The sequence below is a fragment of the Anas acuta genome, chromosome 4 (genome assembly GCF_963932015.1).
Source record: "Anas acuta chromosome 4, bAnaAcu1.1, whole genome shotgun sequence".
Lineage (NCBI taxonomy): Eukaryota > Metazoa > Chordata > Aves > Anseriformes > Anatidae > Anas > Anas acuta.
In genome coordinates this window covers 49,902,576-49,930,514 of record NC_088982.1, presented here as the reverse complement: position 1 = coordinate 49,930,514, position 27,939 = coordinate 49,902,576, and the positions used below count along the sequence as shown (strand labels likewise).

General features: G+C 37.1%; 1 long non-coding RNA gene across 7 annotated transcripts in view; it reads left to right on the top strand.

Annotated features, from left to right (window-relative positions):
* The first annotated feature begins 5,055 nt into the window (after positions 1-5,055).
* Positions 5,056-27,939, top strand: part of LOC137856148 (uncharacterized) — a 77,909-nt gene continuing 55,025 nt past the window's right edge. For 6 of the 7 annotated variants that reach the window (XR_011096228.1, XR_011096230.1, XR_011096227.1 and 3 more), the window contains exon 1: positions 5,056-5,180. This is a non-coding gene — a long non-coding RNA (uncharacterized lncRNA). Of the gene's footprint in view, positions 5,181-5,558; positions 5,675-27,939 lie in introns of those variants that run through there. The other variant, XR_011096232.1, reaches the window with a different exon arrangement.

Genomic DNA, 27,939 nt, shown 5'->3' with positions numbered 1-27,939 from the left:
GTTCTTCAGACAAGGCTATTTGAGGCTATTAATTTTATTGACAAGATAAAAATACTTGACTAAATGCAAATAATTAATCTACAGTTTCTTTTTATCTTATTCTATTTAGTCTGTAAATATGCTGCTTGTATTCCTTCCATATTTCTTGCAGATCTGAAAAGATACAAAAATAAGCTGCTGTTTAGTTATATTGACAGGTGACCAAAGCTTTATTTTATTTTTTTTTCACTTAAAAATACATTTTTTCAAGAACTTAAGTGATTTCTCAGACTCTGACAGATGAAATTTATTTGTTCAATAGCTATTTCTACTTTGCTTGATTCAAAATGTGAGTTACAAACACTTTGATCAATGAATCGAACAGTCATCTAGGTTCATTACACAGTAGTTCATTTAAATGCATCTCTATCCTTGAAATCTTGTAGAGCAGTACAAGTGAACCACAACAAATCTACTTGTGCTTTTTATGGGTCTTTATGGGTCAGAGTGGCTGTTAGAGACAAAAGACACTTCTGGTAGGCTCATGCAGACCTATTTTAACCTAGCTAATTTCACAGGAATGTTATCACAAAAGAGTTTGGTATGGACTTCAAAAGTTACAGAAGTTGAATAAATATTTGAGTTATGAAGCTGTGATGGGCTCAGCTAATGCAGATACTTTGCAAGCTGCACCTGCACTACTTTAATACTCTGGGTATTTCTATTTGAAGTCTGTTCTTAAAGTACTGTATATTCCTGTATTGCAATATGCTAAGGCAAAGTTATTTTCAATTAATTAGGTCAAAGTAATTATATATGCTGTAAATGCTTGGAACTATTTTTTGTTCCAATTCTAAAATTCATTAAAGGGTGTTGCTAATGAATACTGTTTGAAATAGATTATCTTCTGTCCTGGATCAAATTTCTCTGTGTTTGTTTCAGTGAAGTGGCAAATGGCATGATAGTTGGGGACAACTATGATCGCCGACAAAAAATCATTGAGATGGATACCTTTCAAAACTGTTATGTGAAAGTAAAAAAAAAAAAAGAAAGGGGGTGGGGAGAGAGATAGGGGCTGGGACATGGGTGTGTGAGAATTGCCCCATCAGGGATAGTTTTGGAAGTACTTTTCTCTCCAAATCATAACATGAATGAATCAAAGCACATCATGCCCCTCACTGCCACTGGTGGTAATCTCTTGCTTCAGCCAGCTCAGTTTCAGGTTGGCAAGCCCATGCAGGAGAGCTGAGCCTCCTCAGCAGTCTCTGTGGTAGACACGGCTGTATGATCCCGGCTTCTTAAAAAATAAGCTTTTCTTTAAAATGTGCCCGTTTTCTTCTGTGAACCACCCCTGTACTGATGTATACATCCTAGTCTGAGCATCCGGCACTAAATCTCATGACTGAAATCTTTTGTTTCTCTCTCACAACTTTATTAGCACTTCTAGTTTCCTTCTCTGTTTCTGTTCAAAGATTTCTGCTAGTGGCTGACATGGAGGGAAAACAGTTTTTGATCTGCAGGTCCTATCGTATATTGATCTGCCCCGAATGTTGCTCAATTGAGATTTGTGTGTTGTTCCTATATGGCGCTGGTGCAGCGCTTCCCAGGCAATTCAGCCCTCAGCTCAGTTCAGGTTTGGTATCTTTCCACATTGCCATTTCTACTGCCACTGCCTGACCAGGCGGTCTGATCCTGTTCTCATTTCAGGCTGTTCTCTCACTGTGCCTGCCTTTCATCCCTTCTCCCTCTTCCCAGTGCCAACAGAAGTTCAATCATTTTTTCAAAACTGCTTCTAATTTTTCATGGTGAATCTGTTAAGTATGCCAGGTTTTAGGGTTTTCACAGTGACAGAAACACCTCCACAGAAGAACTGGAAGACATTCTATACCCCATATACTTTTCTGCGGAGCTGTAATTTGACATTTATGTTGCTGCTTTATCCCTGGTCTTTTCAGTTTAGGATATGTCTACACAGTGGACAGTGGTAGAATATAAAACTCATTTTAAGTGTGGTGAAGTTCTGGAAACATCCTGGCTTCATCACTACAAGATCTACATATTATTTTCAGTGTGAAACAGGAAAACACACAGCACTATTAAAGTGAAGGTTTGGTTGTAAAAAATAAAGCTTCAGATAAGAAATCTTCCACTATTCACAGTCGGCTAGGAAAACACAAGAATCAGTCTGATTTACATGGGTGCTGCTATATTTGTGCAAATGCCTGTTTTTCACCTATGAAGACCTGTTTTCTAAATGACATTTAAATGACACTCCTCTTGCACCTTGCAGAAACATCATTAATGACTGCAGACCAGTGCAAAAGCTTCATGTGCCTCTGTAGACACAGTTTTGCTTAGTAGTCAGAGCATACAAACACTGGCTTTAAAGAAATGGTGCCGATGTATGTGCAGCAGCCAAGAAAAAAGACTTCTAAATTTCCTGAGAAAGACATCACTACTGATTTTGATGCAAAAAAGTCTTTCTTACTTTTTTTTTTTTTTTTTTTTTTTTTTTTAATAAATGTAGTTGCTACAGAGATACGTTAATCTCATTGCTGTCCTTAGATATATCTGGTGACCTATTATATCTGAGGGATAATTCCCAAACACCATAGGAGTTGTTTACAATTTTCCTTTTCCTTAAAATTCACTCTGCATGAATTATTCTAATGGAAGGGACTGTATGTGAATGGTCAGGCATGGTTGTAGGAGGTTATTTCACAACTAGAAAATCTCTTGCTGTATAAAGAGAAAGCATGTTGCTGAGAGAGCTGGGTTTTTTTGCCTTTGCTCTGACTCTTGGGCATCTGGGAGACTCCTTCCGCACAGAGAAACTCAAAAAATTGAGGGTGGAGATCGCCTTTCTATGCAAGAGTTCACTGGTTTTGCTCTTTTTTTTTTTTTTTCTTTTTTCTAAATTTATTTAATTATTATTATTTTGATATAATTCACTCATGAAAAGATGCACATTAGCCCAAATCACTGACACAGGGTAAAATGTTGTTCTGATAGTCCACATACTTCATAGGTACAACACAAACACAAAAGTTTGGGAAGCTACAGCTAGCCAGGAACTCGAGAACTTTATGATATTGATAATAGACCCAAGAGAAAATGATTTAGTTCTGTTGAATTTGACAAGTAGCAGCATTCAATATGTCTGACATGAATGTGTAATGTGAGTTTTTTGATGATAATACCATGTCTCACTAGAAATGAACAATAATGGAAAATAAAAACCTTCTATTCGTCTACCTTCTAAACTGTTTGGGGAATATCCTGGGAAAAGAACTGTCTGATACTCAATTGCTGGGCTTTATATACTTCCTAAGCGTCTGTAGCTCAGGAAAATTTAATGATGTTCCCTTTCAAACATGCTGGTATCATGTCTCTGTAAAGGTTAGAGGCAAATTTACAATGTGCCACAGAGCAGTTGAGGACCGATCCATTTCCACTTCATGCAGGGAAATGGAGCCCAATAGCTGTGGCTCTCACTTTGCACTGGTTCCTTTGTCTACCAAGCTATGGTGGGGAAACTTTCCTATAAAGGTGTGTAACATACAGTGCAAGAGCATAGGCTTTCATGTTGCTAACCCACATAAATAGACATTGAGTGATGTCTGTTTAAGTTGTGGTTTGTTTGCACAATATGACTTTTAAAAAGAAAACAACCAACACAAAGGATTTTATTTATTTATTTTATTTCTAGTAGAGATAGAAAAAGTAAAGAAATTACTAAGCAAAGGAAGAAAACAACAAACACCAGTTGCAAAGTTCTGACAGGCTACTCTAGTATGTAATGTGGAAATACTGGCAGTTTATTTCTCTTTCATTTGACTACCAATTCTGATAGCTGCTATTACATATTCATAGTTTCTGTAATCATAGAATCATTTTGGTTGGGAATGACCTCTGAGATCATCAAATCCAATCTTTAACCTAGCACTTCCAAGTCCATCACTAAACCATGTCACTAAGCTCTACAGCTGCACATTTTTGAGGACCTCCAGGGATAGTGACTCAACCACTTCCCTGGGCAGCCTTGTTTCAATGCTTCACAACCTTTTCAGTGAATTTTTTTCCTAATATACAACAGAAACCTCCCCTGGAGCAACTTGAGGCCATTTCCTATTTTTGTATTGCTTTTTGATTAGGAAAAGAGACTGACCCCCACCTCACTAAAACCTTCTTCAAGGTAGGAGAAAGATAAGGTCTCCCCTGAGACTCTTTTTCTCTAGGCTAAACAACCCCAGTTCCCTCAGTCATTCCTTGTAGGACGTGTTCTCTAAAATGTAGAAGGACCATATAATATGTATTAATTTTTCTGTTGTTGTTGTTTTCAGTGTTTTATAACAGAAGAAACATGGTTTATTTAGCAACTCCGTGTTTTTCAATTTTGAGTCTTTAATCTTCTGTAGATATTCTCCTCAGCCTTTATTTAAAAAATAGGCAAGTATTGTTTAAGAAAGAGTTATGATTATTACTTTGAATGCATGTTGGCATATATGTATGTGTATTTCTGTGACTTCAAGCTTAATTTGTACGTGTGTGAGGGATCTTCAATTTTCTATAATAAGTTCGTCTGACTGGTACTGAAGCTGTTGTTTCTGGCCCAGTCACCTGCCTGACAGAGCCACTCTAGGCTGAAAACATGACCAGAGCTTGCCATGCCTCACTGATCATTATTATTCTTTGCATTCAATGTACTGTTTTGTGACATTTTCCTGCATACTTTTTAAACTTTATTATTGATTGTAAATGCAATGAAACTAACAAAAGATGCAAACCAAGGGCTTCTCAATATTATTTCTGTGTTTTAGTGCATGGTCATGCTATATTTTCTCCAAGATAAGCCATCTGAACTTGGAATCATCCCTTACAAAGCTGTATTTTCTGTTACATTTTCAGAATGTGTTTCTGTTAATTCAAAATCATGTGTGATACAAATCAAAAGCTTGGAGAGCCGAGGGTTAATCTCCAGGACAGGCTCAAGACAAACCAGGTGTTGCAGGAGAGGTTAAAAGGGACAGATGAAGCTATTGCAATGCTTAATGGGGTGGTAGTAGGACTAATTATCTCAGCTGACTGCCAGGTGCTTGTTTGCTAAAATTTATAAAAGGATGTGGGGGAAGAAAGATATGGGTGGTGCTGTGAATTTTTTTTTTTTTTTTTGTGTTGGTATGGTGACTCAAAGGCCCTAGGTAGGTAGTGATTTTAATTTTATTTTGGAGGGATATTTCTCTCCGTTATGCGTTTTTCTCTTGCTGTAAGCTTCACTTGGGGCTGTGTAGTTCCATTCCATGTATATAGGCTAATAACTCAGACTAAGTTGCTGAGAGCTGCTCCTGTGAGTCCTATAAGTTTTGCAAGATACTCTGATTCAGCAATCAAATATTGATTTAGGAAATCTTCTCCTGTGTATGCTCTTTGGCTTTAGTTGTCTGCCTGTTATTTGTAAATAATGTCCATCAGAAGGTAACACAAAACATGGGAAGACAAATTACAGTCAGTGGGGTTTGTTGTGCCATTTTTGAGAAATAAGCTCTGAATGAGATGAAGTGCAGGGTTGTTTGCTGTTGTTTTTGTATTATTATTTTATTTTATTGAATGCAGCAATTCAAGGAGGAAAAAGTAACCTCTAAAGTGAGGAGCAGCGCTGCCAGCGAGAAAAACTCTGCCTCAGCAGCGTGCCGGGGTAAGCTGCAGTGCATTGGTGTGGTGTGGCAGGAGCAGATTGGAGAATCTGATGGCGGTCTCCTTTCGTTTACTGTCGCACTGGGTGGCAAGGGTAAAACAGCAATTGCTTATGTGGTTAAGGAATATTAGGAAAGTACTGAACAAATTTAAGCTGTCTTCCCCTGCAATTTAGCTGCTGGAAATTATTGCGAGCTAGTATCATAAGATCAGTCAGTATGAAGAACCGTCATCTGAGAACATCTGTGTTTAAATGATCAAGCAGTGCTATCATAACGATTGCTTAATTTTCATAATATGTCCCATATATTTGTGTGACTAGCCATAACTAGCAACAGCATAGATTTCATTACTTTTGAAGAATTAAAGAAGTGGCCTAGAAGTGGGTCTTCTTGGTGTAGGTGGTGATATGATCATAAAAAACAGAGGGTGGTATGATGCTGGCATATCTGAAAGGCTAAGAAAGCCAGCATACTGCTTTAATGTCTGGAAAAGTTCCAGATTTAATGAGCATTTAAGCTCTTTTCTACTGTGGGAACAGCATAATGAATACTGACAAGCCTGGGTTGCATGTTGGCTGATGCAGCTGTCCTTAGGATTCATGGGCTTTAATAGCTGCACATCCCAAAGCTCTTGGCTGTTTTGAGTAACCCCCTGCTCTTGGGCTCAGTAGCCTTTTTGACAGTGAAAGCAAGTCAAAGGCTTGGAAAACTACTTTCTTGCTACTTCCAGAAGTGTCACTGTGTGAACAACAAAACTCCTCCTGTGTTTCATTGTGCTGTAAACAAATGCTGATCTTTATTATATACTATTCTGTGCATACATTTCTAGGGAGGAAAGTGGATATAAGTCCAGAATGCTACCACTGCCAAATAATTGTAGAATAAGCTTATTTTACTGAGCATAATGTCTAATGCTAGTGAAAGGAACCAGTGGGCTTGTGTGACCCTTTGGCACAGCAGAACTGTTTATTACAACAGTTTTTATACTGACTGCAATGCAAGTAGGATTGTTTTCTTAGTGTTTGAAAAGGAAATAGCCATGTTAGCTAACACATGAATTGTGATGTTTTAGATTTACCTGGTTCACAGTTAAGTAGTAAATGCTTGCTCTTATCCGATTCATAGGCAACATCAGGGAAGAATTCATCATTCCACAAAGATGAAGGTATGGAGAAAAGTAATTACAGCAAAATGTAGAGGAAAAATGCCAATGGTTATTCAGAATAGTAGAGGTAGTAAGTCTGTGGATACCTATGTATGAGATACAGGACTGCAGGCTTCTGTGTGTATTTAAAACACATTGCCCCAAATCCCCTGTTCAACTAGAGATACTCTAGTTGTACTCTAATGCTGAAGGTCGCTGTGAAGAAGGACCTTATGGAGACATCTGATTTACTTAGGGAATCCAGTCATAATGGCAGGCAGCACAATTCTTCCCTTGTTACAATCTGGCCATAACATCTTGTGCATTTATTATTTCTAGCGTAGAGACTGAAAGGTTCTTCAAGACTGATATCAGTTGGTTCAGACTACAGATTTTAGAAAGACTTTGCTTCAAATTCTGTGATTTAATTTCATACTCTTTGTTTGGTTAACACAGCAGGTGCATAGTAAAATATGGCTCTCAACAGGTGAATCTGATTCTGAAAGCAGCACTGGCAGGTGTGACCTCTAAGGAGTTCACACAGATAGCACCTTTCTGCATACAAAATACCCTTCTGGAACATTGGGTCACCTCAAAAAGCAGTAGAGAGTAGTAATGTTTTGGAGCTAGAGCAACTGCTTGTGAGAGACTCAGACTGAATGCACAGACTTCCTGAGTAACCAGGGGGTAGTGCTCTGTGCAGCAAGGACTGTCTAGTCTTGTAGTATTTTTGTATTTATTCTTTTAAAGAGCAATTGGTGCAAAAGACTCCATCTGAAATCAGGGCTCCAAGTGCTTTTGAATTTGCCTTTTTTTGAGTAAGCTGCTAATAGAATTTTACTTAACCCTTGATGATAACTCATACTTGTTTTAGGTTGGGAGGGGCCTGTGGGGATGACTAGTTTAAACCCTGGTCAGCTCCCCTGTTTTTCTGTGTAGGGAAAAATGCATGTAGCACTTTGAGTCTGGTCACAAATATTTTGGATAAAATACGATTTGTTCTTGATATATATATATATATATATTTATATATATTTTTTGTTTAGATAATTAAGTAGTCAGGCTACTTATTAGACTTAAGAATACCTAAATTTCATATTTGCTTTCAACTTCCAGTGTTCTCAGATGATAAACGAGAAGTCAGGGGTGTGAAATATTAACTTTTGGGCTTTGTGCTGACAACCAGCTTGTCCCCAGTACTCCAGAGCAGGGGTATTTGTGGTTTGGTCTGGATAAGCTTTCACCTTCCCTTCACCACTGTTAGTGATGTCTGTTCTTGCATAACATTTACAGGAGAATACCCGTTCATATATTTTTCCCAAATTTGAAGCCTATGCAGTTAAACTTATGTTGAATACACCCATGTTTCTCCTGTTCAAATACTTTAAGGCTTGCTGATCAAAAATGCTTATCAAATTGAGCTAAATTAGTGTACTACAGATTTGGGATGCTCAATTTAGCGTTACTGTGAAAAATCCATTTGAGATAATAGACTTCGCCCTAGGGTTTTAGAAGAACCACAAAAAATCATTCTTGGATTGCTTATTAAAAATCAGTAATGTCGGGAAATATTTAATGCTTCAGTCTAATTCTTGACAAATATGACAAGTCTTTTTGGATAATCTGAAAGCCAGCATGGAAAGATGCAAAGCAAGTCTAGGGAGGCCTGAAAATTGCCTCTGTTCTGCCACTATTGCTATCTGTTGTTTTTTTGCCTCGCCTGTTTTTAAATGTGGCCCAAGAATGGGGTGGTATCATGGCATTTACTGCTAATACAAAGATGTTGGTCTCAAGACAAGCTCTTGGTTTCACACAACACTAGAATTTAGAAAAAGCACAATGTTAGTAGAGCCAGGTGAAATCTAATAGTACAGAGTATAAAGTAATTCTCTTAGGAATAATAAGGAAGCTTTTTTGCTGAGAAACATGGCTTGTCATCTTGTTTCATTGGTAAATCATAGGAAAAGTATTTATCCCTAACGTCGGAGACTTTGCAGAAGCTTGGCAGGATAGGTTGAAATACTAATGCTAACACAAAAGGTGAAGTTTTTGCAATAACACGTATACTGTTGAAATAGCAAAGTCAAAGCTCTTTTTCATCCTCCATCGTTGAAGCTATCTGAGGATCCAGAGGCTTTGACTTTTGCCAAACCTAGCAAAGCTGAGCAGGTGCAAGCATGTAATTGCTCTTTACTTAACCTTGCTGTGTATTAACAAAAGGAGGAGAAGAGGGAAGCGGACAGTCAGGACAAATTTGTATGGGCAGACCATGGGTTCATTTAGGCTGCAAGTTAAGAGAGAGATTCTAGGTATCAGAGAAAAGATTATTCAATAAACTTTTACTAGAGTGGGAGGAAGAAGTCTTAATTGACTTTTAGACAGAAGCCTTCATAAATCTGTAGCATCTTTCTATCTACTCCTTTGCAGAAAACCATGTATTATGTCATACAGATTTTTGTAAATCCCATTAATTTCTCAGTGAAGTTGCACCCACCCCCCACCCTGCAGAGAACACTGCTAATTCTGAGTACAGAGGAGGCTGGCATCAGTTTAATTGCCCAGAAAGTCTTGTTGTCACCACTTTGAATGCTAGTTAAGCTGCTGCTTCCATTTTCCCTGCTGCTGGAGACTTTGCACCCTACTGAGCAAACAGGAACAGTCTGGAGTTTATCTGTGTTTCAGTGTAGCAAACTGAGGATTGTCATTATGGAAAAAAAGAATAAGCATTATAGCTTCCAACATTGTCTTCTGGACTGGATCCTGCAGGTTGGATTCTGTATCTGAGATGCTGTAAAATAACTTACTGGGGAAATTAAATGTCTTTTGTGAAGAACTTTTTTTTTCTGGAATAAGCAAAAGAGAAGTGTTGCATTTATTAAGCAGGAAAAAGTTCAAAGATGTAGACATTAATTTTTTAGTATAATGCAACATGTGAAGACAAATGTGTTTAATAATGTCACCTTCTAAATAAAGAATAGTTTCTAGTACTGTCTGAAATACATAAAAGTACTTGTTTAGTCAAAGCAATGCTGCTTTTAAGTGTGCTGAAGTTCATTAAGTCTGTTCAGACAGACTTATATTCCTGCGAACTTGCGAGATGTGATAAGAGCTAAGCAAAAGTATACATTCAACACAATGTAAAGCTACGCTGAATATTGATTTTTATGGGAGTGCTGCATTTACTACACTTCAATATGGATTATGTGAAATATAGACTCCGGTTTGGAAGCAAGTGCCCTCAGAAGAAAATCTATTTTCTGAAGAAGAATACATGGTATAGAGAGCTATAAAATCAGTGATAGTGTGTCATTTTGGAGAAAGTTTCAGATACTGATGTGTTTCAGGGTTTTCAGTATAACCAAGTTTTAAAAAATGGCTCTCACCATGCTGTACTGTGTCCATGCGCTGCCTCTCTGGTGTGCAGTGCATCGTGACAGCAGTGGTGGTTCTTCAAGTTGTGCTGTCCAGCCTGTGGCTCAGTGTGCAGGATATACCAAATTTACTTTTGGTCAGTGATGGTTAAGAATTTTGCATGCAAAATTGAAGTGGAGGCGTTGGCTCTTCCTTGGAGTGTTAATTTGTGTTGACTTTGAAGGCCTTCATCAATTTAAATTTATCCAAGACTTCCCATATTTTTTCCCATTTTTAATGTGTTTGATGGCTAGCATATGAAGTGTAATGAGGGAAACGTGACAAAGTGAAATGATCTAGGAGAGGTACAAAACCTATAAGGAACACGATTTAAATTGATGTGATTACATCTTTTCCTCCTGTGTGCTTTCAGGCAACAATCTCCTTCCTAGTGAAGCAAAGATTTCTTTATAATATATGGCTACATATTTAAATGGGCACTTAGTGTAGTTTTGGTTTAAAAACAACTTTCTTTCTGTATGTTATTAGGCAAGTCCTGTAATAATTTAAATGTACAACAGTATTCTTTATTCAAAGCAATGTGCTTCTGTTGTTTTCCTCAAGATTTATAAAAATAGCTTTATAAAACAGCATGTTTTTGGATATCATTTTATATCAAACAGGTTCCCTGAATTGGTTGTGGTCTTTGTGATAAAATCCAGAGTTTCAAGCTAGTGGAAAAAATAAATAAGTATTACTAAGTTCTGCCCTTTACTCTTGTGGGAGAAAGAAGAAGCATGTTACAGAAGCCGATCATGAAACCATAAGGAGCTGATGTAAGTGGATGATGGAAAGGGAAGAGATGTCCTTGACCACAATCAGACTAGAATACTTTACAAATGATCTTTGGATATTCAGTGGTAGTTGATATCCATCACTTAGGTCAATGTTCTGAAGACAAAGCAAGTAAGGAATGGCTGCTAGACTCTAGCTGTAGAGGTATATCAGCAAGAAATACAGATGAGCCTTGCAATTTTCTTCTTAATATGTTTGCTTTTTATAGTGGATGCTATCTGACCTCCTAAAGTCCATAGGATGATGTAGCTACCCACAATGGCACCAATAACATTCTGTGATGAGAAACAGATCTGTGGAGCTAGCATATTTATAGAGCTGTTTTTATTGATAATGTTAGTATTCAAAATCCTCCTGTGGAGTGATCATTAAAGCTCATTTAAAAACTCTCAGAGGATTGCTTATGGCTCGAGTACAGTGCAAGGAATTTAAATCTTAATTATATACAGAGGGATATAAGAAATAGAATTTGCAGTCACAATGCATTTCTTGATTGTGAATCCATAATATATTATTGTTTCTTCAGAGAGTTGAAATGATGCCATTAACTTAAGAGACAAAAGTATTCATTAAATCAGTGGTGCAGCACTAGGCTCTTAATTTGATAAAAAAAGATTCTTAGAACAAGTTTGCTGCTGTACTACAGCTTTTGTTACTTTGTGCTACTGGTTACAATGGTGATAATTTGGAAGTGAATTGCATATTTCAACAAAGTGCAAAAATTAATCCTTTATGCCACAGAGCACTCCAGAATTAATCCATGGTTAATATCTAGATTTGACAAATGCTGGTGGTTAATTTTTTTTGGTCTTCTCAGTGTTCAAGATATATAGTAAATATTAGTGACTTCTAGTGACAGGCTTTTTGTATTTATTCACAAAAGATATTGAATTTCTAAAATTATGGGTTTGATTCCATTAACTCAGGGGTGTGTATACTTATTGTATGGGAGCCATGTGCGTTTTGACATTACTCAAATGAACTTCTCCTTTGAAAGGTCTACAAGAAATTTTCACCTAGACCTAAATAAGAGTAATCTGAAGCAGTCTGTGAGTTTGCCTGTTCACCTGTATCACTATCAAATATTCAGCCCTGAATATAGTTTTTGTAAAATGAAAGATTTGTCATCTAGTCTTTATTTCAATGTTCAGTGCTATTTAAAGGATTTGTAGGAACTTGAAACCTAAGAGTATTTTGGTTGAGCAAGAGGATTATGCTGAATGAACAATTTTGTTGGAAACTAAACTTTTCTCAGTCCTGCCCCAACCTGTATGTGTTCGTCCTGTTGCTTTGCTTTCATTGCTTACGGGGATAGTTCCTTATAGCCGTACATCTAACATGCTATATCTAAGTCACAGAAAATAAAAATGTGGATGGAGACCAGGAGATAACATAGGATACCTTGTTTATTTACCTAGATTTCTAAGAAAGCTATGGAAGTACTAGGCTATACGACAAAATCTGTTGCCATAATCTAGAGAATGTCATTCTGTGTGGTTTGGGGGTTATTTTAATGGAGATAAGTTGGAATTGAAATATGTACTAGAGAAAGGCAGCTAACCTAAACCTCTAATTATCTGGAAAACTTCAGGCTGAACATTCAGTGCTGTAATTACCTCAAAATGACTAGCTGAGGCTGGACAAAATCGTTTTCTTTGTCACTTTGCTTTATGCCTCTAGCTTGAAAGAGAAATTAAACCTGCAAATGCTGGAGGTACTGTCAAAACAAGACAACCGAAACAAGAAACATGCTGCTGGCTTTTTAATTTCTATAGCTTTTTTTCTCAAGCTCTTTCAGCCTACCTTCTGCAACATGCGATATCATTTACTGTTGATCTTAATTAAATTCCAAGGTGTTGTGCAAGGAGATGAAATCAAACTTGGGTAAGGTGACCAGCATCTAGAACCGCACAGCATTCATGTATAAACATCTAGGGCAGGGTAGTCTCATGGGCAGAGTGAAAGAGCCCAGCAGTCAGTTGAGTGGGAACTTTTGGAAAGAGACCTTGGGGGGGGGCGGGGGGGGATGCTTGTGTGGTTCTTCTGTGACCTCTAGGCACAGACATGGAAGATGGGCTGGTAGCATGATGAGCTATTCATACAAAGTGAGCGTGAACTCAAAGAAATATGCAATTGTCAGTGGTTCTAAATAGAAGTTATAAATGTAAATTGGCCCAGTACCAGAGAATAATTAATAGTTGGCTGAGAAGGGATCTCAACAGTGAGCTCAAGTGTTTTCAGGTCAACTGGCTGTCAGAACAGTTCAGGTACTTTCTAGTTTTAACTTCTTGTGGGCATTGCTAGACTCCTAGCAGTTCTTTAGGTAAGTTTGGTGAGTAGGTGATAGATTTAGGTCCTGAAACAGGGTATCTGGTCAGGTTCTTCCAGTCACTTACCATGGGTGCTGTAGAGATCTACACAAACAAGGTCAACCTGAAATGCTGGTGACCTTTTCATTAAAAGTTGCCAGGAGCTCTTGATATGCATACTTAATAGTTCCTCACTTAAAGTCAGCCTTAAGTAGTATGGGATTTTAAATACTTGCCATCAAGTTGCTTATTTGTACCATTTCCATTGTGCTTGCTCTACTTGAAAGCCTCTATTTCTCGAATTTCTCTGGAAGTAATTTGGAATAGAGTGTGTGGATAGCTTCCCTGTAGTACGCCTTGAAAGAGGTTTCAAGAACCATTTTTTTTTCCTGAAGGGGGTGATTATTTGGAACATGGTTCAGAGTATCACCCTTAGACATGTAGAGTCTGTGCTTAGACAACACAACGGTGTTTAAAATGGAAATGTACCTCACTTTGAAACACATTTATTGACAGGAGTAGAGCATTTTTCACTATTGTGAGACTGTGGTCTGAATAGCGTCTTGAAGGAGCATGGAAGAAAAGGAACTGTGAATCCAGTTTTCCCAAGGACAGACTGATCATCTAACCTAACTTTTGCTCACTGTTAGGGCAATTGTTAATGTTGTGATGGTGCTGGCTACACAGAACTTATATTGAATCTTTTTTATTAAACCTGCCTGGGTATAAAAGCTGTAGCCTGATCTTTCAAAGATGAAAGGGCTGTGCTTGAACATTGAACTAGGCATAAGAGGAGATGAAAGCATAGTGCAGAAATTTTCAGGAGCATGTCTTATCTACTGAAACTTTTGTTTGCTTTTTTTTTATATATTCAGAAAATATCTGTAGATCATGCTTTGGTCCTACTCCACCTGTTCCCATCTGTATATTGGCAGGTTTTTTTGAAGGTTCCATGCTTAAGAGATGTGGGTTGTGGTTGTTTCCCACTTGGCTTAAAGAGACTGTTCTAAACTGACAACTGAATGTTAGATTGTTTTGGCTGTCATTCAGGAAATGGGGACTATTTCTACAGCATAATGCTTAGTGGCTAAAGCTTCACAACTGTTAACATTTCTTTAATGCAACTTGAATCAAAATGTATAGTTCATCTAGCAGTCAAGGAAAAGGAATATAGTTGCTACTTTTGGTTGTTTTATGGTAATGCTCTTTCTCAAAGCTGTTCACTACAGATGATGCTGTCATGTATCAGCTTGGTAGGTGATACAGCCTTGGTAGTATTGGTGAATGGAACAAAGGACAATGTTGCTGTGTGTCTTTATACAAAGCATTTTCTTTGATTCATGGGGCCAAGACTTGGCGTGAACAAAGTGAAGAATTTATCTGTCTTTTTAGAAGTGAAAGAAAAGATGAGGAGAAAAGACTAGACACATACTTAGGGTGTATGTAGCCTGAAGAACTCTGAACAACGATAAAATGATTAATAAAGTTATGCTATTTATTCACCTTTAAATGCTGTCACAGAAACAGTAGATCTATAGAGAAGGACCTTCAGGAGATAATTGGATTTTCACCTGTGCCAGAATAAAAGGTATAGTATAATGCAGCCAGCATGGATGTAGTTTGGAACAAATTTGATAAGTGAAACCTGAATTACAAACTTGTCCGAATTCAAAAAAAGGAAGACTCAGAACCAGAGCATGCAAGGTACTTTTCATGTAATGAGTACACTTAGATAAAATCTGGAACTGCTGAAGAATTGCCTGAAATACTCACCTTTCTGCAAATGTTCAGTTGGCTTAAAAAGAAAGAATGGAAATGAAGAAGAAACTGTTGGTTGGCATTTTGAGGGAACAACACAGGCAGATAACAAGGTGTTTTTTTTTTTTTTTAAAGTAATGATAGCATTGTTCAAAATTTAGGTAGGAGATGGACAAATTGGTGGCAATCTGTAAAATGTAGTTGCAGAAGTACTGAGGAAAAAGGTTTGGACCTGATAAACTTCACAGATCAAACAAAAGCAGGAAATCATCAGAAATTAAATCTAATCTTAATAGCCTTGAAATAAAATGGAGAAAGGCAGTGGAGGGTAAAAGGCAATGAGTTAGTGAATTAAAAAGCCAGAACTAAGATAACAGTACAAGTCTATTCAGCAGGAAGAGAAGGGGGGGAGGGAGGCAAAACAGAACAAAATTGCAGAAACTGCACTGATGGCAATTCTGTGTGACACTGAGCAAGGGGAATAAGAAAAGAGAAGGCAGGATGAAAATAAAAACAGTTATCAGATAGGAATACACAGAAGTCTGTAAAGCTGAACCTTTCTGCATGTTAAACAGTCCTATACAAAATTCACAGAGGAGCTGCCACCCTTGCCCACCCTTCCTGTCAAACAAGGAGGGCTATCTCACAGCAGCTGAACCAAGAGGTTACAAAGATAATGGGGTCACATTAACAGTATCTTTCAATTGCTAGAGGAAATTCTATCACTCCATTAAGAAGGACGAAAACAAAACACTTGTTTACTTTTTTCCCACCAATTTCTTAACCCTTGCTAGGCAGCACAGCGCTACCATGTAAATAAATGACACAGTATTGGATGTGTTTTAGTGCACAGAGAAGAACTCTTCTCAGCTCTTCAAATTGGACACTCTCAACTAAAGAGTGGTGCAGTGAGGAAGGCAGTGACTGTTCCACCTCTTCCATCTTATTAAAGGAAAGTGGATGTCAGCATCTGTGTTCACCTCTGTTCAGGGCAGGAGGCTTACGCTGCCTTATTCCTACTTGGCTTTTTGCTTTGATCAGCTTTGACACTAAAAGCATTGGTGAGAGTCCTTCTTCAGGAAGACAACCTCTAGACCTTGTGCGCCACTGGTTCAATTTGTTGTAAGGTTTGCACCAAAAGCTTTTCATGCACCTCCAGAAGTATATGAGGAGGCACAAATGAGCTGTGTGTTTGTCATGTGTGTAGTTGTTTGGTTCAGTATGGTACCCTGAGGAAGAGAGGCATGTATTTCTGTCAGAATGATTTATACAAATCTCTGGAGACTGAGCAGATGTTCACTGCTTGATTATTCCCCCAAAAATATGCAGAAAGTGAATAATAAAATGAATCTTTTCAGGTATAACAGATATTGACAGAGAAGACCCTTAAATTATTGTCTTTATACTGGCGGTGGGTTGTGTGTCACTGAATCACTTTTGACCAGACATGGTAGGATTAAAGCAGGGGGGAAAATTAGAGGAATATATGGAGGAGATGCAACTTGAGCCTTTAGTAGGTAGTTCCTTCAGCGTAGTACTTAGAACACATTTGTTGTGTGCACAAAAAAAGCTATCACTTAAAAGTGTGTGGTTAGCGTTGACACTATAGAGTGGAGAAGAAACTCTTCCTGGTTATATCACACCGGAATTTTGAAGATGAACATTAAAAAAAAAAATCCACAAAAGTGGTATTCCAATAAAAACTGAAATAATTGCCTCTGTATTTCATTTCTGTCATCCTTCAAAGCTGCAAAGGGGTAAGAAATTACAGCATTAATGTTCACAGCAAAGCTGAATGAAAATTGACTCTGTTTCTAAGGAGGGATATCCAGTGCAGTAATGCTGCTATAAAGTAAGCAGTTGAAATTACACTTGTGGAGTTTATAACCTGAACCCAAACAACCTGAATCCTTTCAGTGTTCCACTTCTGTGCTCATATTTTAATATCTCTGATTCTGATATTACTCTAATTTTATGGGCTTGAGGGAATGTCTGCAGTAGTTGGAGTGCTTTCAAAAAATAAGGCTTTATTTTTAGGTCAAATGAATTTATGAATTTGAGGCAGAAAAAAAATCTAGACCTGAACTTTGTAATTACCTAGTTTTGAGCAATGAGTGCCACATCTCAGGAGGGAAATGAGTTGCGATTCTTATTTTGGTTGTTACTGAATATGTGGGGACATTAGTTTGTGTATTATGCTTATATTGATATCACAAATTTTTGCATACTAATTATGTAGAAAGCAATAAAATATGCAAAATATCACTTATTTGTGCATAGCAATAACATAATTAACTGCATAAGGTTATTAGCAACTTCTGGTGAAATGTTAGTGGTGAAAGAGAAAACAAAGTGCTCTTTACAGGAAAAAGCATGTCATTCTACCGTTCATTCTCTACAGCGTCTAGCACTAACCCTGTGTACTGGGTCTGGCTGGGATGTTAACTTTCCCTGCAGCAGCCCATACAGTGCTGTGCTCTGCACTTGTAGCTGGAACAGCAGTGCTATCACACCAGTGTTGTGTCTGCTGCTGAGCAGTGCTGGCACAGCATCAGGACTCTCTCTAACCCTACTAGGGGGTGGGCAAAAAGTGAGAAGAGAAACATCACCAAAGGGATATTCCATACAATGTGGTGTCACACTCAGCAATAAAAAGTGGAGAAGGGAAGACGAGGGAAGGGATGGGTTCTCTTTGTGAAAACATCGGTCCTCCTCCCGAACACCAGCTATATGCATTGAGGCTCTGCTTCAAGGACATGGTCAAGCATCGCTCATTTGTGGGAAGTAGAGAGTAATTTCTTCCCTCTGCACTTTCACATAGCCTTTATTTTTTTTTTCCTTTGAATTATTTAGTTAATAATAATCTTTCATTAATAATTTTTTCCCTTTAGTTAAATTATCCTTATCTCAACCCATGAGTTGTTCTTCACTTTACTTCTTCCCCTCCTCATCTAAAGAGGGGGAGTGAGAGAGTGGTTGTGGTGTTTAGCTGCCTAATGTGGTAAAACCACCACGCCCTGATCATGCCTTGAAGGCATGGCTATTAAATAGTGTCATTGCATTAATACTAGTAATTTAGATTTTTTTCAATAGGCTGCAGTTGATGGTAGCAAGGCAATCAAAGGGTCTGTCTAATTCTCATTTAATTTTGTATTTGAATTATTTTAAAACTTGGATTATGTTAAAGAGGCTCCTGGACCAAAAGGGAAATGGCAAGAGATGTCTACTGGGAGGAAGCTGTGATGTTCTCCATGTCATCCATTCTCCCATAGTCTTGTGTCAGCACAGGGATGAGCAGTCATGAGTTAAAATGAGCAATGTGCACAAATGTTTTAGTGTAAAGTTGCTAGCTTTGTTTTACTGTTTTTAGGTCTTAGAGAATCATCTAAACTTAAATATAGTTCCTGTTCCTAAACAAAAGGAGTGCAAGTACAATTAAAAAAACAACTTCATCCTGCTGAAATATTCTCAGGAAGAAACAGCAAAAAGAAAGTTTGAATCTCCACGAATTGTTGAACAGTTTATTGCTCTTACAAGTGTGCATTTCTTTATCTAAAAGATGAAGTAATCAACATCCCAACCTCTTTAAGTACCTTAAAAAACAAAGGGATGTATCCCCTCTATTATCAGTGCTTCAAAAAGCTATTTTTTCTAATAAAAATATTTATTATTGAGATTTATTTTTACTTTTTTTTTTTTTACATATGTGAAGTCTGCCCTTTACTTATCAGGTCCCATCGGGCGAGGTACATCTCTCTTTGTGAAGTGATATGCTGAAAGTCATGTTTTATGCTATGAAGTGCTCCTAGAAGAAATGAAGGTGTTTTTTAAACTTTTTATAATAGTAAGAAACTGAGCAGTGGGAATTCTTTTCCCATTCCTACAGAACTTGTTTAAACCTCACAAGAAAATAAAAGTACTGCATGCAATGGGCAGGAAAAATAAAATTTAATAGACATGCAAAGGAAAACCTGTCTACAGCTTCTACAGCCAAGAGATCCTCAAATTTTCTTGAAGATGAGACAAAGTAATTTAAAAGTTCATCTAACCAGATTTAAAGATTAAAAGTTCATATAAGATCTACTGATGTTGGTTGGACAGCTTTCTCAATATTAAGTTTTAAATTAATTGACATGACCCTGTCTTCCAGATGCAATTACCTTATCGCTATACTGTTACGCTGAAAATCTGCATTATCTCCCATGCAGTATTATCTCTTCAGATTGAAAGCAACATTAATACCTTCATTTTTAGCCATCATAAATCAGAGAATTTTTTTCTAGTTGTTGAAAAAGATCTTGAAGTGATTTTATAGCAGAGCTCCAATCAGATAATGCTAATCTGTACGGAGTACAGCGATGCATTCACAGGAGAAAATATTAATATTGCAGTCCACCCCAGAGGTGACTGCATTTCAATTTGATAAATTGTTTATCATCATGGAATCATATCTGTCAAGCTTCGAATCTATTTTGGGGACTTTGGAAAGAATGAGTTTCTACAGGCATGGTTCATTGCCATTTACAACAATATGCCAAATGGCACATGCTCTATTAGACATAGTCAAAGAAGATTAATTGTTGTATTTGGCAGAAAAATCAAAAACTTTTTATTAATTGTTTTCACTTCACGGGCTTGTCACAATGGGACAATCCTGGAACAGCCATACAGCATTCTTGCATCTATGGGAATGTCTTATCTTTTCAAGCATGAGGTGCCTGAATCAGCTTCCATTGACAGAGGAAATTAGTGAACTCACATCATCATAAAATGGCTGTAACAGCTTATTTGACCTCAGAGTTTTGCTGTTGTGAAAATTCTAAAATCATCCAAATTGCAGAACATTCGGTTCAAGGTTCATACTTCTTGCACTGGCAGATTCCAGAGTTAACTATGGCTTTAATATATGAAATGCTTAAAATATAACTTGGGCTGTGCAGAATTCTCAAGTCCTTAGAGATTTCATGAAACATGATACATGAATGGTCGTTAACCTTGAAAATGGTAAACTGGTATCTGGATATAACAAAATACTTTAATGCTTGCCTCATCTTTAGTCTTTTTTTTATAAATCTCTACACATATATGCACGTGTATGCATAAAAACTTCATCTATTTTTGTCCATTAAGAATTGGCATTTTTACTGCCCAAAAGGGTTTTGTTTTTGAAGGTATACTTCATAATACACCTTTGTCCTTCCACTGAAGTGACCTGCCTGTACATCTATAAGAAATAAGACGCTGTGTCACTTTCTTTACTGAAAATGTTGGTTAAACTAAATTAATTGTGAGACTTTAAACCAGAAATTATATAAACAAAATATATTCAAAATTTCAGGACCAGAAGGCTTCTGAGGTTTTTCGAAATGTATGTTATCTACTCTAACAATTTCTGGAATTCTTGCTTATAACTTGAGCAGAAGCTAAAACCAGTGCTATATTTTAGTTGGAAGGGACCGTAAAGGTCATCCAGTCCCAACTCCTCTGCCATGAGAGTGTACATCTTGTGAATCAGCATCTTGTTGCATCAGGTACAGATTCAGTTTTGAAGTGCCCTAAATGCAGCTCATAAGAGTTTTGTTTTCTCTGACTTGGCTTCAGGCAGTGTGTGGAAGTGGCTGTGTCTATACTTCAGGACAGGTGCAATCAGCACAGTAGCTCTCAGCCCTTGTTCCCCGCCTAACCTGAAGAGGAAGAAGCACGGAAACCACATGCACAGCTGCTTTGCCATATGTCTGGGTTTTCTGCTGTAGACAACTGAAGTACATGTTCATACCTTATCCTGACATGCAGTTGAGCTGTGGTCAGCATATGCACATCAGTGCTGAAGCTCAGGCATAGCCAGTAAAGCTCAAGGCTCCAAAATAGTGCATTTTTCTTTTTGCACGAGCAAACAAGATGTTTGACAGCCTTCAAAATAATGTCTGAGCCTTACCTATGAATATTACAAAAAATCCAACTTTGGCCCTAGAATATATAGCAGATATGTCAAAGAATGTTAAAAGCAAACTGTAATACCCAATTTTATTTAAACAGCAAAAGCACTGTAATAGTGTCTCATGAGAGATTCTGATATTGGCTGTTTCCTTACAGTTTCAGGCCAAGTGAAGGAAAGTATATTTGTCTAATATTTTCTCTTGAAACTGTGCTTCTTCCATGGCTTGCTTTCCAAGTGCTCTTGTCTTGGCTACAAAATTCTTTTAAAGAACCGATTCCAGCTCACTTAATATAAATGCTGTTATAAGAGTTAGCAGATTAGGGGAAAAAACTTGTACAGAGCTGCTGTTTCCTAGAATACTCAAGGAATTCTTGTCAGTTGCCTTAACTGCATAAGTGGTCATATTTCTTTTTTTCACAAGCTTTTCATATTTTTTTGTGAATTTGACAGTGGCATTCGTTTCATGTTGGCAATGACACTATTAACCCTCACCAACATTAGTGAACAGGTTTCTTACATATGTGGGATGTAAGGTATAGTGAGAGGTATCTGAAATTAAGGCCTTAGACAGGACCTTCTTGGCAGGTAGGTGAGCTGTTGCGCATACACCAGAGGTACAGGCGGTTTCTTTGGAAGTGTTTTGTTTTCCTAGGTTCTGTTTATTGTGACCCTATTTTATGCTGATTAAGGTGAGATGGTGAACACCAAAGTAGCAGTAATTGCATGGCTGTTATTACATCTCCATCTTCTCTCCTGGGAAATACTAGGGAAGATTACAAGTCTCTGGAGGACAAAGTTTATAGCCATCTGTTATGTAGGTTATCTCAGACTCTCTTACTCTGCCTTGAATTAGCTGAGGACTTTCCCATGTGCTTTTCTTTTTAACTTGCATAACAATCCAAATTTTAGAGTTCAATGATAGCATCTTTAGTTTAAATATTGTTGTGGAAATTAGGTTATTCCCAGGTTAATTCCGTATTTTACAAGTCAGCTGTTCATATTATTTAACCTGTGTGCCGTGAGGTGAAGAGGAACAATGACTTTAATATTAGTAAGATTCTGGAATGAATTCAGCAGATGGGCTAACCCCCATGAGCTGTTTCACAGTAGGATTGATTCCTCTGCTCTTTTTTAAGAGGACCTGTAAGTAGAGAGGTCAGATGTCTTATGACTCTCCTGTTTGCTAGCACAGATTGCTTGTCTATTGGGTTTGTACTTCCAAAGCCTTTTTGTGCAGTGCAAACATGCAACTTTTATGTAGTAACTTGAAAGTAGTAACACTAGATATGTTGCATATTTAACTGATCATTTTACACTGTCTGTAAGTCTAGATATATCCCTTGACCCTACTGTGGCATGAAACCCTGAAATCTTGAAGTACGTGTAACTAGAGGGCAACAACAAGTAGAGGGCTAGCCACTAGAGGGCTACAACGTTATAGGGTGAATACAAATTACACCAAGGTCTGAGCATCTTGATGCCCTTACATTCTGAAACTTCACAGGGACTCAAAGTGGGACTATGTATTTGTACTAGGAAATTTTGGATTTGAGGTTTTAGATTTCAATTTTAAATTGAGAGTGAAAGACAAATTATATCTGACATCATTGTACTGCTGAGAATGGCAATATCTTCCACTGAATGCTTAAAATCAGCTTTCTCTGTATATTGTGATGCAAATACCCAGCTATAGCTTTGTTTTTGTTGTTTGTTTGTATCTTTTCAAGAGTTAGAATTAACTCTTGAAGTGATGTCTTAGCATCACTTCCAAAATTAAATTGACAGGAGTCAGAATTGTTATTCCTCTCCTACTGCTGTTTCATCCACTGACTTCATATGGTAAGCACCCTTGGTCTGATCAAATGTTGCCTGACCTGTAACCTTTGCTTTTGTAGCCCCATATGCAGCAAGAGCTGAAAAACAAATGTCAGAATTTCACACCTACATATGGATTTTGTACGAACGGTTTCTAAATGAAGTAATACATTCTGAAGATCATTTGAATTAATATTTAAAAGAAACACTGCATGTTTTGCTGTTGTAAGGCTGTATTCTGAATGAGGAAAAATAGTTACTTTTGTTTTGGGAACTGCTTTTTGGCTGGAGGAAAAATAGCCTTTCTGTCAGTGAGAACAGTAGCTGATTAGATCTCAGATAAAAATCCCAATGTGTACTTAATAATTCTATGAAACAGATCATATTGGTGGCCAAATGTGAGTATAAAGCAAATTATACTTGTTTGTATAAAGTAAATACTTTCTCTCATAAGAGCAGACAGCTGTGAATGTAGGTTTAATTCCCCTTCATTTCCAGGCTCTAACCACCGAAAATATTGTTATACTCAAAGCTTTCATGAACAAACTAAATATAAAATGATACCTTGAGTATTTTTTAAAATAAAAAAAAAGAATCAAGTGATAGCAGTTTGGAGGAGGAGGATGGCTATGAGTACCTAGAATGTCATAGGAATGGTTCTTATCAACACCACAACTAAAGGTTTTGAGTGGGATTCCATTAGTGGCTGGAAACCACAAGTCATGGCCATAGTCATGTGCAGTGGAGGTACTGTTAACCTGAGTTTCTTGGCTGTATTTCTTTCAAGAAATAGAACACTTTTGCAAACTACTGATCAGAATTTTAGGTATGCAATGTACTTTTATTTTTAAAATGTACTGCCTTTGTTAGGCTAATACACATTTGAAAAAAGAAAAAATCAAATTATATAGAAATTAGAAAGAAAAGGCCTGAAGCTATAGCCGTTATTGTTCAACCTTAACTCCTTTCAGCTAATTGAGGTGACGAGAGCAAGTATCCGCTATCTATGAGAATATCCTAGGTGTAATTTGTGAATGTGTAGGGGACAGCCAACACTGTTCCTGTACAATGGCAATGTTAGATTCAGAGGCTTATTCAAAGAGTTGGTACTTATTCGATTGCTGCTTATACAACAATGTACATGGGTTTTATACATTGCTTTATATGATCTACATAAGATCTACTCTGTATAATGATGCTCTGTATAGAGAATGGAATGTTGTATTACAAGGGGGCTTGCAACAGCATAATTGTGAAGAAGTAGCTGATGTTTGACTCATTAAGGCTATACATTTTAAAAGAAAGCCAACATTTAAATTGATTATTTAATCACTGTCATGTATCACTAAAAGAATCTTCCATTATGTATGTTCGAACAAATGACCTCTAAATGAGGATATTCTGAAGTGGAGCAAGAGGATGTATTAAGACCTCAGATAGCTGAAGTGCAATTTCTTAAAAACAGTTGTACCATGATGTTAAGACACAGCTGCAATTTTCAGCTCTCTAGGCACATTATTTTGTGGTAACTCCTTTTTGTCACCTAGAGGAAGTTATATCTCCAAGGTAGCTGAGCTCTACATATCACCGGGGAGAGTTAAATGGAGACAATCTGCTGAACGTAGTAAACTACCCTCTTTAACTTACACCAGAGCTGCTAACCTATGCTATAGCATGCACAGCAGGGAAAAAGCCAATGGATACAAAAAACAAACAAACAAAAAAAAAAAAAACAAAACCCACAGTCCAAAAAAGAAAGAAATATATGGTCCTATAATGCTCATTCCCAACCTTCCAAATACTTCCTAGTGTGTGCTAGAAGTAGTTCTGAATTAAAGATGACTAAGTTACAGTAATAGAAGAGAGTAATAAAAGAGTTCTCTAGAAAATGTTAGCTTTTTCTGCCATGACAGCACACTATCAGCATAACAAAGATCTGTAGCAACAGAGGAAAGATTCAAATGAAAACTTCACTGTATAGAAAAAACGCACATGCTTATAATGTTCTTGTCTTCACTTCCACATTTGTTTTAGGAAAAGAGTTAAGTCAGATCTCTAAGCCTTGTTTGTGTCATTCTCTGCAGAGAATTTTCTGAGTACCTTTCTCTGTTCTGTTCACCAATGGGATTTGCGAGGAAGAGAGGTTTCTTCTTGAACTGAGTCTCTGTGGAATTACCTGTTTGCTTGTATTGTGAGCATGATGTTTGGTGTTCTGTATGGAAAGCTGAGGAATGGAGAGATACTCCTATTTTGCTGTTATATTTTATTCATACCTTTTTAATGGTACTTTAAATATATTGAATCATGAAAGTGATGTCAGCAAGACTTGTGGGAAGGTTGTTAAGGCTTTGGGCTTTGACTCCTTGCCTAATAGACGCTACGCTAAGCGAGTAGACGAATGTGTTTGTATTTGTCACAGACAGTGAATTAAGATAGAAGGTAATCTCATTTTGAATACTTTTTTAGATAGTCAGTATTAATTCTTATCACAGATTTATTTGCAGAATTCTTCTTGCCTGGACAACATCAATGGTCTGCAGAATATAACCTCTGGAAGGTTGGCTACACTTTGGGCCTTCGGCTCCATGTAAGAAGGGAAAACGAAATGCATACCGACTTGAAGCATGCATTCTAACTGTACAGGATTATCATCTTGTACACTAAATTACCAAAGCAGGAAAATTAAATTGAGTGCATTCTGGTTTCTGCTTCATAGTAGGATCAGTTTCTAACAGATAAATATTTTGCCAGTCTTAGAAAGCATTTTTGAAGCTTGTTTGTCCCCCGTTCATTTTAGTCTGTTATGTTTCTTGGAAATGGCTTCTCAATCTTTTATGATTGCTTGTCACGTAAGTCACAACAAGAGATTTGGATGAAAATGGCAGAATGAAAAAAGCAGCATTTCAATGGCTTTTTTGTAATATCATACAAAACTGGCCAGCCACCTCTTCCTGATTTATAGCAAGGTTGGTTCAGCATGAGCTGATTTGGAGAAGTTTTTAAAGTGTGAATTTTTTTTTCTGATGAATGTATACATGATTCATTTTGAACTTTAATCCAGCCATCACTGAAGTCTCTGGTGATACTGCCATCAATTCCTATGGTGCAGAAGTGGATTTATAATGAGCTATTTAACATGTCACTTATCTAAATTGTCACAGCTTGAAAGGTGTAGTAAAAGACTGGTGGGGTTTTAGAGTGACTGAAGGGCCTGTAAATGTAATCAAAGAGACCAAATTGTGTGTGAGAGGCTGTTTTATCTCAGTGTCTTTCATCTACAGAAACCTGATAGAATTTGTTTAGTAGCTTCTGGCATACAAAAACACATAGTCAAATGCAGTGTTTGGAATGACTCTTCAGAATAAAACCAGACAGAAGAGGAGTTTTACTGTTAAGTGGCTACAATTCAGGAGTTCTAAGTTCTTCAAGTTTTGTAACAAAACTTCTGATGCGGGTCTTGTTTGTAAGCTATTTCTAACTTGGCTTTCTTATCTGCACAATAATGGGCTCCTGTCTTGGAAAAGATCTGAGAATATTTACCATGTGTTTTGAAAGATGATAGTGATGAATAAGATTTAACATGAAAGCTATATATAGTTGGTGTGTTTTAACAGATATTTGCTTTCTGTATCCTGATCTTAATGTGTTGTTCAGAATTACATAATTACATACATCTGATCTCAAATGTAATAAGCTTGCTTATTTCAGGAGTTTCTCTCATTCTCTCAGCTTCTAAAATTAAATTTGATTAAATACATCCAAAGATATACTAGTTAAACAACAGCAACACAAAAACACCACCACCATATTTTCTTAAAATTAAAAAAAAAAAAAAAATCAATTTGTGATGAAACTTGGAACAACTTGTAGCAATTGTTAGGCTAGGTACATATCCTGTTGCAGTAAACAAGGTGTGAAAAAAGTGTGACTTCATCTTCTTTCCAAAAGACTTGATTATAAATACTCAGGGTGATAAAATAACAATAAATGTATTGTGTATGCTACCACAAACTGTCAGCCGTGACCTGCAGCAATGTGGGAAGAGCTGCAGTGTATGTTACACAGAACTGACCTTGGAATTGCCAGAAGTTCTGAACAAAAAATAACTTTAATGGGGAAACTTTTATATAACATGAAACTTTTATATACCATTTTTCCTTGAATTAAGGGATTCTAAAAACTAGTTCAAGAACCAGAACAACAGCAATAATCAAAACTTGGCCAGATCTCTTCACGTCTCTTCAGCCCCAATGGATATTGAATTGTGGAGGAGTTAAAGTTTCATAGGCTGGCTCTGCTACAGAATTTCATTTTTATTAATAATAAATGAGATGTCAGTGAATGAATCATCTAGACTATTATTCAGCATCTTTGGGCTTTGCGTTATCTTTTCTGTTATATATGTTCTGTATAAATGTGTTCAGTGCAACTGCCCATGTTGGTTTAATGCGTCTGTCATGTGTTTGCGAAATAATGGATAAATGATCCCTTTCTCACTTTTGCTTTCTCACTTTTGTCTTGAGATTTCAACCTAAGTTTCTTTTGATGGTTTCTTTCCCTGTATTCAGAAATAATATTGCGCTGTGTTAGTCTCCTGGCACCAAGTTCCCTTGGCAGGTAGGCCATCCTTCCTCTCAGCATCTTGTCCACTGTTAGTTTAAATTTTTTAATTGATAAAATAATTTTCTTGAATGAGGTTTTCCTTATGCAGAAAACATTTCTTAAGAAGACAGTTCCATGGAATGTTTAAAATTCTAGGAATTCTTTAGAGTGGTTTAGAGGCGGTATATTTTTTGTTTATCATTGATTTGCTTGCAAAATGAACAAGCCAATAGAGTTAGGACTTCTAAATACACATGATGTATTTGTCTGTAGTAATGGGCACAGAACCGGATCTGTTTCTTCACCTTACAATTTGGTATCAGTCCTATGAACGAAATGCCTGTATCCAAGAAAACTGAAAAAGAGGAAGGAAAGATATTTTTCCTAAAAACTAAATCTTTCCCTTTTCCACAGGCTCTAACAAAGGATAATTGTAGTGTCAGTGGAGAAGACTGATCTGAAAAATCCTGAGAATGTCTTTTGCTATTATTT